The sequence below is a fragment of the Panthera uncia genome, chromosome E3 (genome assembly GCF_023721935.1).
Source record: "Panthera uncia isolate 11264 chromosome E3, Puncia_PCG_1.0, whole genome shotgun sequence".
In the NCBI taxonomy this organism is placed as follows: Eukaryota; Metazoa; Chordata; class Mammalia; order Carnivora; family Felidae; genus Panthera; species Panthera uncia.
The window spans coordinates 24,955,209-24,973,053 of NC_064815.1; the positions used below are offsets into that span (position 1 = coordinate 24,955,209).

At 42.4% G+C, this 17,845-nt stretch overlaps 1 protein-coding gene across 1 annotated transcript in view; it reads right to left on the reverse strand.

Moving 5' to 3' along the window:
• STYXL1 (serine/threonine/tyrosine interacting like 1) overlaps positions 1-17,845 on the reverse strand; it is a 320,245-nt gene that overhangs the window by 50,638 nt on the left and 251,762 nt on the right. The gene's annotated exons all lie outside the window — the stretch shown is intronic.

Sequence of the window (17,845 nt, forward strand, 5' to 3'; positions counted from 1 at the left end):
AGGTTCATTCTGCATGTCACTGTCTAGTTTTCCCAGCACCACTTGCTGAAGACATTGTCTTTCTTCCATTGGATATTTTTTCCTGCTCTGTCAAAGATTAGTTGGCCATACGTTTGTGGGTCCATTTCTGGGTTCTCTATTCTGTTCCATTGATCTAAGTGTCTGTCCTTCTGCCAATACCCTACTGTCTTGATGATTACAGCTTTGTAGTATAGCTTGAAGTCTGGGATTGTGATGCCTCCTGCTTTGGTTTTCTTTTTCAAGATTGCTTTGGCTATTCGGGGCCTTTTCTGGTTCCATACAAATTTTAGGATTATTTGTTCTAGCTCTGTGAAGAATGTTGGTGTTATTTTGATACGGATTGCATTGAATGTGTAGATTGCTTTGGGTAGCATCGGCATTTTAACAATATTTGTTCTTCCTATCCAGGAGCATGGAATCTTTTTCCATTTTTTTGTGTCTTCTTCAATTTCTTTCATAAGCTTTCTATAGTTTTCAGTGTATAGATCTTTCACCTCTTTGGTTAGGTTTATTCCTAGATATTTTATGGGTTTTGGTGCAATTGTAAATGGGATCGATTCTTTGATTTCTGTTTCTGTCGCTTCATTGCTGGTGAATAGGAATGCAACCGATTTCTGTGCATTGATTTCATATCCTGCAACTTTGCTGAATTCGTGAATCAGTTATAGAAGTTTTTTTGGTGGAATCTTTTGGGTTTTCCATATAGAGTATCATGTCATCTGCCAAGAGTGAAAGTCCTGGCCGATTTGGATGCCTTTTATTTCTTTGTGTTGTCTGATTGCAGAGGCTCCCACAAATAAATATTTTAAAAAATTATTTAAAACTTTACCATTTTAACCATTTTTAAGTACACAGTTCAGTGGCAGGAAGTACATTCACAGTGCTGTGCAATCACCACTGTCCATTTCTAGAACTTATCCATCAAACCCAACAGAAACTGTGTACCCGTTAGGTAATCACTCTTCATTCCCACCTCCCGGCTGGCCCCTGAACCTCTATTCTGCTTTCTGTCTCCATGAATCTGCCTCTTTCTAGATCCCTCATGCAAGTGGAATCATACAGTACTTGTCTTCTGCATCTGGCTTCTTTCATCCGGGATAACGTTCTCAGGGTTCATCCATGTTGCCGCACGTATCGCCATGTGTCCTACTCAAGGCCGAGTAACATTCCATTGTATGTGTATCCCGCGGTTTGGCTATTCATTGGTCGATGGACCTTTGGGTTGTGAATAATGTTGCTGTGCACATGGATGTAGCCCTCCCTTAGATAGTGTCCCCAGCCTGTTCTCCACACAAATAACAGTCATGATTTCCTAAAACTCAGACCTGATCATTGACTTTCTTGCTTAACATCCACAAAGAGCCCCTGTTGCTCACAGGGTGGATTCCTGATGCCATGGTGCAGCCATTTGCGTCTTCACAGTTCCTGCCCACCGTTCAGCCCCTCCTACCTTGCCCCTGCCATGCTGTGTGTTCTCTGGGGGACACCCTGCCCTTCCTGGCTTTCTGTGTTTCTGCACATGCTCATCTCTGTGCACAGAAGCACCACTCATGTTCTGAGACCTGGCTGAAACACCCAGCCTGCTTGGACCCTGAAAGTGAATGAACTCTACCCACCACCACATCCCAGCATTTACTGGGATGGGAGGGGTAAGGGAGCATGGGCTCTGAGGCCGGGCAGAAAGAATCAGAATTCCCACCGCTGCCACTTGTTAGCTGGACGACTTCGGGTGAGTTTCTTAACCTCTCTGTTTCTCTTTCCTCATCTCTAAAATGCATCATTGAAAGATGCTTTTCAGGAAAAGGCAAGGGGTGCCTGGGTGGCTCAGTCAGTTGAGTGTTCAGCTCTTGGTGTCGGCTCAGGTCATGATCTCACGGTTCATGGGATCGAGCCCCGTGTTGGGATTTGTGCTGACAGCGCTGAGCCTGCTTGGGATTCTCTCTTTCCGTCTATGCTCCTCCCCTGCTCACTCTCTCTTTCTCTGTCTCTCAAAATAAATAAAAATAAACTTAAAAAAAAAAAAGAAAGTAAAAGGCAAAATCATCGTTCTCATACAGGTAGAAAAATGAACACATTAAAGACTTTGTTTTACTCAGAATGAGGGAACAAGGCAGATGTTCTATCTGGTTCAAAAGAGAATTAAAAAAATTTTTTTTTTTAATTTTTGATGTTTATTTATTTTTGAGAGAGAGAGACAGAGCATGAGCAAGGGAGGGGCAGAGAGAGAGAGGGAGACACAGAATCTTAACCAGGCTCCAGGCTCTGAGCTGTCAGCATAGAGCCCAACATGGGACTCGAACCAAAGTCAGATGCTCAACCAACAGAGCCACCCAGGCACTCCCCAAGAGAGAATTTGAAAAGCGGACACCTTTATAGATCAGAAATATTTAAATGAATGTTCAAATAGAGACAAATTGGGTCTTCCATAAGGAAAGGGGGTGTGCTCAATTGAACCCTTATTGAATGGAGCAGGATCCATATGTCTACCAGTTATCTCCACCTACAGAGTTGTAAAATAGAATCAGAATCTGATAAAGCAGAATGTTATTCTATTAGACGATGCATTTCTTTCTCTACTTGACTTTAGTCCCCACCAATATATTCTTTCTTTTCTTTCTGGGTGCAAGGAAGACTGAACTTCCAGTCCCCTTTGTGGTACAATGGGTTGTGAGCAGGATCGACAGGTGTCCCTATGGGTCACAGCACTCTGCTGCTGGTTCAGAGTTCTGTTTATCCTGGGTCTGCAATCCGGAAGGCATGGTTGACTTGGAATCCCTATTGGCCTGGATCCCTGAGTGTCTCCATGACCAAGGCTTCCTGCCCACCTGTGCTGGACGTGTGGTATGATGACTGGACATAAATTGAGATTTGGGCTGATTTGTCCTGCAGCATAACTTAACTTATCCTGACTCGTCTCAAAGGAGGTTGTGACAAAAGCTTGTTATGTGGGGCCTGGCATATAGATGTCACCTCATCACTGTTGTTACTTTTCCTAACATCGCACTGTAGCACTTACTACCTTGCATCATGATACTGTATTCCTGGGTCTATACTTCTTGCTAGCACATGAATGCCACGAGGTTACAGACCATGGTTGTTGGCCTTTGTATTCTCAAATAGCATCTGACCACCCAATGTTTGTAACAAATGTTTACGAATAAATAAGTCAAGTATTACTGACTTCAACAAGTTTAAATTTTTTAGAGCCTTAGATTTTTAAAAATTTTTTAATGTTTATTTATTTTTGAGAGAGAGAGAGAGAGAGAGAGAGAGCGAGCAGGGGAGGGGAAGAGGGAGGGAGACACAATATCCAAAGCAGGCTCCAAGATCTGAGCTGTCAGCACAGAGTCCAACATGGGGCTTGAACCCATGGACCATGAGATCATGACCTGAGCCAAAGCCAGACACTTAACCAACTGAGCCACCCAGGTGTCCCTGGAACCTTAGATTTTTTAAAATCTCTAAACTGGAGGGGGGAAAATTCCTAAGGGAGTTGTAGTGAATGAAAAAAAAAAATCAAGGGGCTACGGGAACACTTTATCGTTTAAAAGTATGTGAACGTGAGGGGAATTTTTATGAATTAAAGAAACCAAGGCCTCCAAAGTTGGAGTGCCTGAATTCAAACCAGAACTAAAACTTGAGATTTTAGTACTTGAAGTCCAGAGGTTAAGAGGCCCTGAGAGGCCCTTCTAGAAGCCTCCTTGCAGACATCAGCCACATGCATCTCTGGGGACCTACAGGGGGATGCTCCTTTTTTGGCCAGATGGAACTACAGAATGATCACACACTGATGTCAGTGAGTCCGTGGGGAGGGGCAAGTGTCTCCTGAGATTCCATCAGCCTGGGACCAGTCTGAGAGGCCCCTGGGAGCCATTAACCAAGGGACAGAGCAAGCACACCATCTTCCGGAAGTCACTTTGGGAACTGTATGCTAGCTAAGTAGCTCAGGATTGCCCACGAGGCACCAAGAGATTTGTTTGTTTCCTAATTAGTAAAGCATTTTTCTGCCATTTTGGTCTGAGGTCCAAGACTTTCAATTTTGTAGCTTCCCTGGGGGGTCATGTTGTTATAGGCAGCATGAGGAAGTGGACAGAACCACAGGGTGTGGGTGAAGAGACTGGGTATAGCCTGTGTTCCATCGCTCATGGAAGCGTGACCTCAGACCCACCGCTTCACGTCTCTACTTCTGTTTCCTTGAAAATGGGAACCATTCTGTCTTACTGACCTCACAGGGTTGAGAAATACGACAATTGTTATTCCATCAGACTGTACAAGCTGCACTACAATTATTGTTGGCATGCCAGCTTTCCATTTGACCGTGAACTCCTAGGGATTAGGCAAAGCCCTTGCCACTTTTATACAGAGTAGGTGGACATGCATGGTTGTCCAGTGGATGGAAAGAAGAAAAGAATCAATGAGAAGAAGAACCAGGTGCATTCCAGACAAAGGTGTTTATTACTACAATAGCCTTATGAAACCCTGGCAATCTTTCTGAACCCACCTCCAACCTCCCTCATGAAGCCTTATCTGCACACACTGGTCTCTCTTTTGGATTGCTCATGAGCATGCTTTCATGCATTGACAGGATTCAGGAGTTCTAAGGAACCCTGAACATCTATTCCCAGTTCCTTGTTTTAGGAATGAAGAAACTGAGGCCCAAGTAGATGGTGTCTCCAGTCAAACTCACACACGCCCCTTATCTTCCTGGGGTCTTGATCGCTTTGTGTGTGTTTCATTCCTCCCCTACTCCCTTCCAGCACCTCCAACCCCTAAACTGTACCCTCTGAAGACTGAACTAAGTCTTCCTTTCCTCATCTTTCCCCTGCCCTCCTCCTGGTGCTTGCACAGGACCTTGGATCTCAGGCGGATCCTCAGTAAAGACTGGTAGTTAGAATGAATTTGTAAATCTGCCAAGCTGTCAGGGAGAGGTAGTCTTTAAAAAATGGTGGGAGACTGTTGCCATCTGCTGGTAGACTCATGGAACTACAGTTAAAGGTCGGTCTTGCAGATAGGACCCATCAACGTGGGTTTGGTCTTGTTAGCTTGTACGTTTCTTCTATATATACGGCTCTGACTCAGAGTTGAGCCTGGGCAAAGGGTGTCTGGTAAAATTTTGCCTTTGGTGGCATAGTCCACAAATGATTGCGGATTCCTTCATTTGTGCAAACATATTTAGACTTACCCCTTGACCTCTGGGAGCCTGCATGCAGGTAGAGAGCTAAGACTATCAACTATCTTACAGCTATAAACAAGTACTACCATAGTTGGAGAACAAAATATGCTGGAGTCCTTCAGAGGCAAGAAGGGGCTTCTGCCGTTTGGGAGCATGGAGGAAATCACTGAGATCTCATGGAAAATATGACCTTAACATTCTCATCAAATGGAAGAGGCATTTGGCATTTTGCTATTTGGGTCTAGTTTGGCGAACAGAATTTTGTCAGGGAGAGACTGGGAACGAAGAAGGAATGTTCCAGAGGAGGAAATGATGGAAGGGAATGACCACGTGAAGGCCTGAAGCGAGCGAGGGCTTGTCTCGTTATGATTCAGGAAAGCAGAGTGTCCCAGTGTGTTCGGTTGGGTGAGTGGCAGGTGAAAAGCTGGAAAAGTAGGCTGGGGCCCGGTCCAGGGAAACAGATGTTGTCAGTGCCCCACTCATGCCCTCAGGCCTTACCATGTACCCCAGCCTGCCAATATCTGCGTCTCTTGGAGGGCCCTCTCCGGTGGCTGTTCTGCCCTCATACACAGCAGGTGGAAAGTGCACCAGTCCCCTAGCCCCTCCCCCATCAGCCAATGACTGACTGGAGATGGTGTATAAATACCCTTGCTCCCTTGCTCCTTGAGCTGAGATAACTCTGAGACATGTGATTGACCACCATTTCCCAGAGGTCCCTACAGGATTGAGCTCAGCTGCCTATGGTGGTAACTTGCCTGATAGCACACTCTTATTGGCTGCCTTCCCTTCCCTGTCTCACTTCCCTATTTCCTACTGGTGCCTCCTGGCATCACCGCCAAAATGTATTATGTGCACTAAAATTCTTATCTCAAGGCCTATTTCCAGGGAAACTCAATCTAAAGCATCACAGAAGACCCTGGGATGCTAAGTTAAGAAGATTTGACTTCATGGGGCACCTGGGTGGCTCAGTCAGTTAAACATCTGACTCCTGATTTCAGCTTGGGTCATGATCACACGGTTTATGGGTTTAAGCCCCGCATCCGGCTCTGTGCTGACAGTGTGGAGCCTGCTTGGGATTCTCTCTCCACACCCCCCTCTCTGCCCCAATCCTGCTTATTCTCTCCCTCAAAATAAAATAAAAAAAAATAAAGAAGATTAGACTTCAAGTAGTAAGTGCTACCTTAAGGCCAAGTCATAATAGCCATTAATTCCCAGACAGTGTCTTACACACTGCCATCCTCCCTATGTGCTCTCTTGTGGCTGGGGGGGTGGGGGGGATCTCCCAGTCTTCTTTTTTTAATGTTTATTTTTTTTATAGAGAGAGACACAGAGTGCGAGTGACTAATCTTTTGAGAGATTATTCGGAGAGAGAGGGAGACACGGAATCCGAAGCAGGCCCCAGGATCCGAAGCTGAGCTGTCAGCACAGAGCCGGACACGGGGCTCAAACCCACAAACCGTGAGATCATTACCTGAACTGAAGTCAGACGCTTAACTGACTGAGCCACCCAGGCGCCCCTCCCAGATGGCCTTAATAGCTGGGTACATATTGCTATGCAGTAATTCAAGAATGCATATATCCCAATCTCTGTCCTCACGTGACGATCTGGCCCAAGCCTAGTACAATGCTGTTTTGGGGGTTCTGTTTTTGTTTTTGTTTTGCTTCTACTATTGGCCACAGATTTCCAAGCTTCCTTCTTTTATTTCCTTTCTGTTTAAAGAACTTCCTGTAGCCCTTCTTTTATTACAGGAAGCCAAGATTTTCACTTCTATCCAAAAGCAATAAGGCATCCCTGTCTTATTAATTAAATGGATTAAATATACCAGTTAAAAGACAATGATTGGCAGAACAGATCTTTTTTTAATGACCCAACTATATGCTGTCTATCTACAGGAAGCTCCCTTCAAATATAACAATATAGGTAGGTAAAAGGTGAAGGAGGAAGAAAGACATAGCATGCAAATATTAATCAAAAGAAAGCAGGAGTGGTTAAATTAATATCAGATAAAGTGGACTTTGGAGCAAAGAAAATTACCAGGGACATGGAGGGACATTACAAAGAGATAAAGGGGTCAATCCACCAAGAAGACGTAATAATCCTAAATGTGTATGTACCCGACAACAGAGCTGCAAAATATGTAAAGCAAAAATTGAAAGAAGTGAAAGGAGGAATAGACATATCTACAGTTATACCTCAAAACCCCTCTTTCAACAACTGATAGTGTAGCAGGATTCTTGCCCAGAGAGTTATGACACCAAGACATTTTTTTTTTTTCCAGGAACTTTGTTCCTGCCGGCACCACTCAGTTGGGTTCGTACCAGAACTGAGCCCTGAACACCATGTGGCATGGTTTTTTTATATAGTTTTTTTTTTTAATGTTTTTGTCTCCCATACATGGTAACACACAAACGTGCAGTCTGATTAAGTGGTCTCATGTTACAAGGTCGTGAGGGATGGTGTCACGTATGCGTATAGCCAGGTTGCCTTGAGGTTTTTCTTTTTCCCCTCTCCGTAGGGAGCGGACCCTACCACTGCTCCCCTACCACTGTAGCAGAACGACTGCTACAGACAATCAGCGAAGAAATGGAAGAACGCAACAACAGCATCGACCAAGAGGACCTAACTAATGTTCAGAGAACATTCCACCTAAGAATAGCAAAGTACACACTCTTCAAGTGCTCAAGGAGCACATACCAAAGTACACTATATATTATGGGCCATAAAACAAACCTCAAATTGAAAAGAATTGAGGGCCACCTGGGTGGCTCAGCTGGTTGAACTTCTGACTTCAGCTCAGGTCATGAACTTGCAGTTTGTGAGTTTCAAGCCCCATGTCAGGCTCTGTGCTAACAGCTCAGAGTCTGGAGCCTGTTTCAGATTCTGTGTCTCCCTCTCTCTCTGTTCCTTTCCCGCTAGCACTCTGTCTCTCTGTCTCTCTCTCAAAAATAAATAAAGATTAAATTTTTTTTTTAATAAAAAAAAGAAAAGAATTGAAATCATACAGAATGTATTCTCTGACCACACTGGTATAAAACTACAAATCAATAAAAGATAAAAGACACTTGGGACAAACACTTGGTAACTAAATAAGAGAATTAAAACAATCCATGGGCCAAATAGAAACTCTCAAGGGAAATAAATACACTGAATTGAGTGGAAATGAAATTGCAACATATTAAAATATGTGAGACACAGCCAAAGCCGTGCCAAGAGGGAAATTGACAGCATTCAATGCTTACATCAGGAAAAAGGAAAAGTAGCAAATCAATAATCTAAGCTCCGACCACAAAAAAACTAGAAAATAAAAACTCTCAACAAAGTGGGTGTAAAGGGAATGTACCAAGGGCGCCTGGGTGGCTCAATTCTATGAGTTGGTTGAGCGTCCGACTCTTGATTTCACCTAAGGTCATGCATGATCTCAGGGTCGTGGGATCAACCCCTGTGTCAGGCTCCACGCTGAGTGTGGAGCCTGCTTAAGTCTCTATCTCTCCCTCTGCCCCTCTCCCCTGTTTGCTCTCTTACTCTGTTTGAAAAAAAAAAAAAAAAAAGGTGGGGGGGACTCTATTTCAATGTAATAAAGGCCATATGTGACAAGCCCACAGCTAACATCATATTCAGTGGTGAAAACTGAAAGCTTTTCCTCTAAGACAGGAAATAAGACAAGGATGCCCACTCTTGCACTTTTATTCAACACAGTATTGGAAATCCTAGCTGGAAACGAAATAAAAGGGGTGCCTGGGTAGCTCAGTCATTAAGCGTCTGACTTCGGCTCAGGTCACGATCTCACAGTTCGTGGGTTCGAGCCCCTGGAGGGCTCTGTGCTGACAGCTCAGAGCCTGCTTTGGATTCTGTGTCTCCCTCTCTCTCTGCCTCTCCCCTGCTGTGCTCTGTCTCTCTCTCTCTCTCTCTCTCTCAAAAATAAACATTTTTTAAAAGTTAAAAAAAGAGGAAAAGAAAGAAAAGACTTCCAAATTGAAAAGGAGGACATAAAACTGTCACTATTTGCAAATGGTGTGATATTATATGTAGATAACCCTAAAGACCACACCAAAAAAAAACCTGTTAGAACTAATAAATGAATTGAGTAAAGCTGCAGGATAAAAAATCAATACAAAATCAACACAAAATCAATACAAAAATCGGTTGCATTTCTATCCACTAACAATGAATTCTCAGAAAGAGAAATTAGAAAACAGTCCCATTTACAGTTTCAGCTGAAAGAATAAAATACCTGGAAATAAATTTAACCAAGGAGGTGAAAGACCTTTACCTTGAAAACTATAAGACGTTAATGAAAGAAAACTGAAGAAGGCATAAATAAATGGGAAGATATTCCATGCTCATGGATTGACAGAATTAATATTGTTAAAATGTCCATACTACCCAAAGCAATCTACAGTTCAGAGCAATCCCTATCAAAATTCCAATGGCACTTTTCACAGAAATAGAACAAACAATCCTAAAATTTGTATGGAATCATGAAAGACTCTGAATAGCCAATGCAGTCTTAAGAAAGAACAAAGCTGGAGGCACCACGCTCCCTGATTTCAACTACATTACAAACTCATAGTAACCAAAATAGTATGATATTGGGGCGCCTGGGTGGCGCAGTCGGTTAAGCGTCCGACTTCAGCCAGGTCACGATCTCGCGGTCCGTGAGTTCGAGCCCCGCGTCAGGCTCTGGGCTGACGGCTCGGAGCCTGGAGCCTGTTTCCGATTCTGTGTCTCCCTCTCTCTCTGCCCCTCCCCCGTTCATGCTCTGTCTCTCTCTGTCCCAAAAATAAATAAAAAACGTTGAAAAAAAAAAAAAACAAAATAGTATGATATTGACATAAAAATATACACACAGATCAGTGAATCAGAATAGAGAGCCAAGAAATAAAGCCACACATATATGGGCGATTAATTTATGACAAAGGAGTCAAGAATATACAATCAAGAAAGGACAGTCTCTTCAATAAATAATGATGTTGGGAAAACTGGACAGACACATGCCAAAGAATGAAATTGGGCCATTGTTTTCCATCATATGCAAAAATAAACTCAATGAATTAAAGACTTAAACATAAGACCTGAAAGCATGACACTCCTAGAAGAAAACATAAGTTGTAAGTTCCTTGACATCAGTCTTGGAGATGAGTTTTTGGATTTGACATCAAAGCAAAGGCAACAAAAGCAAAAGTAAATAATCAGGACCATATCAAACTAAAAGCTTTTGCATAAAAACAGAAACCATCAACAAAATGAGAAAGCAACCTAATGAATGGGAGAAGATATTTGCAAATGATATATCCTATAAGGGGTTAATATCCAAAATATATAAAGAACTTACACAACTTAGGGCACCTGGTTGGCTCAGTTGTTAGAGCATGTTAGAGCATGCAACTCTTGATCTCTTGCGTGTGGAACCTACTTAAAAAAAAAAAAAAAAGAACTACAACTCAACACAAAATACAAACAATCTGATTTAAAAATGGGCAGAGGGGGGTGCCTGGGTGGCTCAGTCGGTTAAGTGTCCGACTTCAGCTCAGGTCATGATCTCGTGGTTCACGAGTTCGAGCCCCGCGTCGGGCTCTGTGCTGACAGCTCGGAGCCTGGAGCCTGCTTCCGATTCTGTGTCTCCCTCTCTCTCTAAACCTCCCCCCATTCATGCTCTGTCTCTCTCTGTCTCAAAAATAAATAAACATTAACAAAATTTTTTTTAAATAAAAAAATTTAAAAAAATGGGCAGAGGACATTTTTAAAATACACATTTTTCTAAACAAGACATGCAGATGACCAACAGACATGTGAAAAGATGCTAAACATCACTAATCATGAGGGAAATGCAAATCAAAACCACAATGAGATATCACCTTACAGCAGTCTGAATGCCTAGGATAAAAAAGACAGGAAATAACAAATGTTGATGACGGGTGTGGAGAAAAGGGAACCCTCGGGCACTGTTGGTGGACCATAAATTGGTGCAGGCACTATAAAAATCAGTATGGAGGTTCCTCCAGAAACTAAAAATAGAAGTACCATATGATCCAGGAATTCCACTTCTGGATACCTACCCAAGGAAAACTAAGTTTGAAAAGATGTATGCATCCCTGTATTTATTGCAACATTATCTACAATAGCCAAGATACAGAAACAACTTAAATGTTCATTGATAAATGAATGGATAAAGATGTGGTATATATACACAATGGAATATTACTGAGCCATAAAAAAGAACGAAATCTTTCCATTTGCAACAACGTGGATGGAACTGGAGGGTATAATGCTAAGTGAAAGAAGTCAGACAGAGAAGGACAAATATATGACTTCACTTACATGTGGAATCTAAAAGACAAAACCAGCCAATCAACCAACAAAACCAGAAACAGACTCATAAATACAGAGAACAAACTGGTGGTTTCCAGATGGGAGGGAGTAAGGAAATGGGAGAAATAGGTGAAGGGGATTAAGAGGTACAAACTTCCAGTTGTAAAGCAAATAAGTCACGTGGATGAAAAGTGCAGCATAGGGAATATAGTCAATAATATTGTCATGATGTTGTATGGTGACAGATAGTAGTTACACATATTGTGGCAATGAGTAATATACCTGAAACTGATAGATCACTGTATGTCAATTATACTTCAATAATTAAAAACAAAAAGACATGCATAGGGTAAAATGTTTTTGGGTAAACTTTTAAAATAGTTTTTCCAAACCGATTTAGTAACTTGAAATCTTAAAGTTTTGGTACATTGAATGAAATGATGAGTTGAGTTAAATTCATTGAATATCCATATCATTTCCAAATAGTATAGAATGATAAAACATTAATTACTGCACATAACTTTATCCACTTCTTGCTTATCATTATAGAGAAACTCAAGATATTTGGATCTATCAGTAAATATGTTTCATGCCAGATTGAAAACTTATAGTATGAGGAAGTATGTGTTCTAGATGTTATGAAATGTATTTGTAAAAGTGCCAACCTAAAATATGCTGATGTAACAGATAGTTCACAATTATTTATTTAATTGTTCACTAGAAATTCAGGTTCCTAAAGGTTAAGAATTCTAATTAACCCTAATTCTAAGAGTTAATAATTCTAACTCTAATAATTCTAATTCTAATTCTAATTCTAATTCTAATTCTAATTCTAATTCTAATTCATTACCTAGAAATAATAAGGGAAAGAATTCAGTAGGCCAGGAAAGTAAGCATTTTTGCTGTTGTTATAAAAGGTATGAGGTATGGAGATGCATTTGTGTTGAGGGAAATAAAAGTGATTTTGTCTTAAAGTAGAGGTGGCAATTTCTCAGGGAAAGAGAAAAGAGACAAACTAAAATAAACATAGCAAGTTGTAGAAGATTTGTGGAAAAGGAATCTCAGGAAAAGACTTTCATTATGATCCAGTTAGATAAGGTTAAATAACTTTGTAATAAGGGTTTTAAAAATAAGCTTTAATATCAATAGTGTACATATATAAAAGTAAACCTTAATTTTTTTTTAATCTTCTGAAAGGACAAAGTTTTCTCAGATTATTGGTCTGCTTTTGATAAGATATTGTAAAGAGCTTTTCTTTACCTTTTGAAGTAACCTGCCTCAAAAGAAAAAGGGGGGGGTTTCATCAAAATAATGTCCTGTTTGCTGTCTTTATCTAGTTCTTGATTACTTAAGTAAACTGAGTGTTCTAGGTATTAAAAGATCTAAGTTTTTGCTCAGCACTATGTGACTTTCTAAATTTGCTTTTAACATCTATTGTCACCATGGTTAAATGGATAACTAAGTGTTGTTTTATAGTGACCTATGATTCTATTGACCTTGTGTTTTAAAACCTTTTTTTATTTTATTTTTATTTTTATTTTATTTTTGAGACGGAGAGAGACAGAGCATGAACAGGTGAGGAGCAGAGAGAGAGGGAGACACAGAATCCGAAACAGGCTCCAGGCTCTGAGCTGTCAGCACAGAGCCCGACGCGGGGCTCGAACCCACGGACCGTGAGATCATGACCTGAGCCGAAGTTGGACACTCAACCAACCGAGCCACCCAGGCGCCCCTAAAACCTTTTGATATTTTGACAAATTTCCCCAAATCAAATTCTAAATATAGTCTTTTCGACCTTGAGTTAACTTTGAGTTTTTCCAGAGGGTCTCTGGAACATCTCAAAGGATCTGTTCTACTCCTTATAAAAATGGAGATATTGGGGTGCTTGGGTGACTCAGTCAGGTAAGTGTCCGACTCTTGATTTCAGCTCAGGTCAGTAGTCCAGGGTTGTGGGATTAAGCCCCACGTTGGGCTCTGCTCTGAGTCTGGAGCCTGATTAAGATCTCTCTCTCTCTCTCTCTCTCTCTCTCTCTCTCTCTCAGGGTGCCTGGGTGGATCAGTCAGTTAAGCATCTGACTTATGCTCACGTCATGATCTCATTGTTCATGGGTTTGAGCCCCGTGTTGAGCTCTGTGCCAACAGCTCAGAGCCTGGAGCCTGCTTCGGATTCTGTGTCCCCTCTCCCTCTGTCCCTCCCCCATTCATTCTCTCTCTCTCAAAAATAAATAAACATTAAAAAAAGAAAAAAAATTTTTAAAAAATGATTCTCTCTCTGGCACAAAAACAGACACTCAGATCAATGGAACAGAATAGAGAACCCAGAAATGGACCCACAAACATATGGCCAACTAGTCCTTGACAAAGCAGGAAAGAATATCCAATGGAAGAAAGACAGCCTCTTCAGCAAGTGGTGCTGGGAAAACTGGACAGCGACATGCAGAAGAATGAACCTGGACCACTTTCTTACACCACACACAAAAACTCAAAATGGATGAAAGATGTCAATGTAAGACAGGAAGCCATCAAACTCCTTGAGGAGAATGCAGGCAAAAACCTGTTTGACCTTGGCCACAGCAACTTCTTACTCAACACGTCCCCAGAGGCAAGGGAAACAAAAGCAAAAATGAACTATTGGGACCTCATCAAAATAAAAAGCTTCTGCACAGCAAAGGAAACCATTAGCAAAACTAAAAGGCAACCAACAGAATGGGAGAAGATATTTGCAAATGACATAGCACATAAAGGGTTAGTATCCAAAATCTATAGAGAACTTATCAAACTCAACATCCAAAAACCAAATAATCCAGTGAAGAAATGGGCAAAAGACATGAGTAGACACTTCTCCAAAGAAGACATCCAGATGGCCAATCGACACATGAAAAAATGCTCAACATCACTCATCATCAGGGAAATACAAATCAAAACCACAACGAGATACCACCTCATACTTGTCAGAATGGTTAACATGAACAACTCAGGCAACAACAGATGTTGGCGAGGATGCGGAGAAAGAGGATCTCGTTTGCATTGCTGGTGGGAATGCAAACTGGTACAGCCTCTCTGGAAAACAGTATGAAGTTTCCTCAAAAAATTAAAAGTAGAACTACCCTATGACCCAGCAATTGCACTACTAGGTATTTATCCAAGGGATACAGATACGCTGTTTCGAAGGGGGACATGCACCTCCATGTCTATAGCAGCACTATCAACAATAGCCAAAGTATGGGAAGAACCCAAATGTCCATTGATGGATGAATGGATAAAGAAGATGTGGTCTATATACACAATGGAGTATTACTCGGCAATCAAAAAGAATGAAATCTTGCCATTTGCAACTACGTGGATGGAACTGGACGGTATTATGCTAAGTGAAATCAGTCAGTCAGAGAAAGACAAAGATCATATGACTTCACTCATATGAGGACTTTAAGAGACAAAACAGATGAACATAAGGGAAGGGAAATAAAAATAATATAAAAACAGGGAGGGGGACAAAACAGAAGAGACTCATTAATATGGAGAACAAACAGAGGGTTACTGGAGGGGTTGTGGGAGGGGGGATGGGCTAAATGGGTAAGGGGCACTAAGGAATCTACTCCTGAAATCATTGTTACACTAGATGCTAGCTAACATGGATGTAAATTTAAAAAAAAATAAATTTAAAAAATATATATCTGGCTATGACTCTCCCAAATAACATTTCCAATTTTATCCCACCCTTCTGATGTGGAATCACTAGGAACAAAGACTGCCCTTGAGCCTCCTTGAAAAAGACTATGCCAGGTCCTCCTCACTGCTTAGATGGTAGCCAGACCCCAGGGACCTGAAGCTTGGGGACAGATCTTTCAGCTAAAGAAGCCCTCCATCGGACAGCTGGTCTTTTTTTCCCCTTAAGTTTATTAATTTACTTGGAGAGGAGAGAGAGGGAGCAGGGTAAGGGTAGAGGCAAAGAGAGAGGGGAAAGAGAGAATCCCAAGCAGATGCCTCAGTGCAGACCCCCTTGCAGGGCTCGAACTCACAAACCGAGAGATTATGACCTGAAATCAAGAGTCGAACGCTTAACCGACTGAGCCATCCAGGTGCCCCCTGACAGCTGGTCTTATATGAACACTGGAGACCCTCTCCATCAAAGGACTAGAAGGAGAAGCAGCTGATATGGATGTAGACTGCTTCCACCCAAGATCATTTGAACCTGAAACTCTTTCTTCTTCCCATTCATTCCTTAACTCTGGTATTAGCCTGGAAAGATAACACCATCATCGGTATCTCCCAGGTCATTGCTGAAGGGGATAATCTCTGGAACTTAGAACAGTTTTTCATTTTGGGCTACGAGGAAACCTGGCCTAACTGACCCCTGGTCTTTTGATCTCTTTAGCTGGTTACCTTCAGGTTTCAGTTCCCGATCTAGGACCATTGGGTTTATTATGCTGCCCCTCGTTTGTTTTGTACAGTCATTTTTTAGCCTTGTACCTGTGGCCCATCAAACCCTTTGTAGAAATGATGGACCCCATGGGTGATGCTGGCTCAAAGTTTCAAGATGACCTCTAGTGATTACAACCTTGATAAGATACGGACTTTAAATGACGAACATCCAAGAGTTATTTCTCTTACCTTTCCTTGTTACTCAAACGTGGTCTTCAATGGCCTCCATTTGCTCTGCACTTTTCCCTTTGACATGCAACATGATGATCAGGAAAGGTGCGGGACAAAACCACTAGATATGGAAAGCCTGACTCTGGAACAGTGATGATTTCGAGGAAAGATCTTGATCAAAAGGGGGGCGGGCAGGGAATGTGAAAATGAATAAAGAAAATCTCATTCAAAAATGGAGCTGGGACATCTGGCTGTCTTGGTCGGTATAGCATGTGACTCTTCAACTCAGGGTCATGAGTTCAAACCCCATGTTGGGCGTGGAGCCTACTTATAAAAAAAAAAAAAGAGTGGGGAGCCACAAAGGGAGAGGACTGAGGCACCACCACTCACACAGAGCAGCAGGAAGAAGGGAGATTTCCAATCTGCCCAGCAACTGCACGCTGCCCTCACCTGCAGCCAATGAGAAGCTGCAGCCAATGAGAAGCTTCAGCCAATAAGAAGCTAGCAGCCCAGTTCTAGCTCTCCTTTTCCTCCAACGAGCTTTTGTGCCAAACAATCCCTGGAAACTTCCTCCTTTCCTCTGTAGAAGGTTGAGCTCCTCCTTTGTTCTCCAGACTTGCCCATGGTTCCCCCTAGTTTGCAATTTCTCTGCTATTTCAGAATCAACTCAATTGATGCTCCATAAACTTTGTTGCTTAATTTTTTTTTATTTTTATTTTGAGAGACAGAGTGCATGCCAGCAGGAGAGGGGGGCAGAGGGAGAGAGAATCTTTTTTTTTTTTAATGTTTTATTTTACTTTTGAGAGAGAGAGAGAGTGCGAGCGAGGGAAGGGCAGAGAGGGGGCAGGGGGACAGAAGATCCGAAGTGGGCTCTTTGCTAAAAGCGGAGAGCCTGATGCAGGGCTTGAACGCTCGAACCACAAAATCATTACCTGAACCAAAGTTTGATGTGCAACTGACTGAGCCACCCAGGTGTCCAGAGAGAGAGAGAGAGAATCTTAAAATCTTAAGCAGGCTCTACACTGAGCCCCTGACATAGGTCTCAATCATATGACCCTGGGATCATGACCTGAGCTGAAACCAACAGAGGGGTTGCACAGAACTTAATTTTCCAAACAACATAAACTTACCTCTCTAACGTGAAAACATTTAATTGGCATGTCCAAACACATTAAACTTCCCCTTGTTGCTTTGTTTTGTTTTGTTTTGTTGCACAGAAACATGAGGAAGAATTCCATACCAGTGTCAGTGCAGGGAATGGGGGGACAAGCCAGGCAATCAGTCAAAAATACTGACTCAGGGGGCGCCTGGGTGGCTCGGTCGGTTGAGCGTCCGACTTCGGCTCAGGTCATGATCTCACGGTCCGTGAGTTCAAGCCCCGCGTCGGGCTCTGTGCTGACAGCTCAGAGCCTGGAGCCTGTTTCGGATTCTCTGTCTCCCTCTCTCTCTGCCCCTCCCCTGTTCACGCTCTGTCTCTCTCTGTCTCAAAAATAAATAAACGTTAAAAAAAATTTTTTTTTAAATTTTTTTTTTCAACATTTTTTATTTATTTTTGGGACAGAGAGAGACAGAGCGTGAACGGGGGAGGGGCAGAGAGAGAGGGAGACACAGAATCGGAAACAGGCTCCAGGCTCCGAGCCATCAGCCCAGAGCCTGACGCGGGGCTCGAACTCACGGACCGCGAGATCGTGACCTGGCTGAAGTCGGACGCTTAACCGACTGCGCCACCCAGGCGCCCCCAAAAAAAT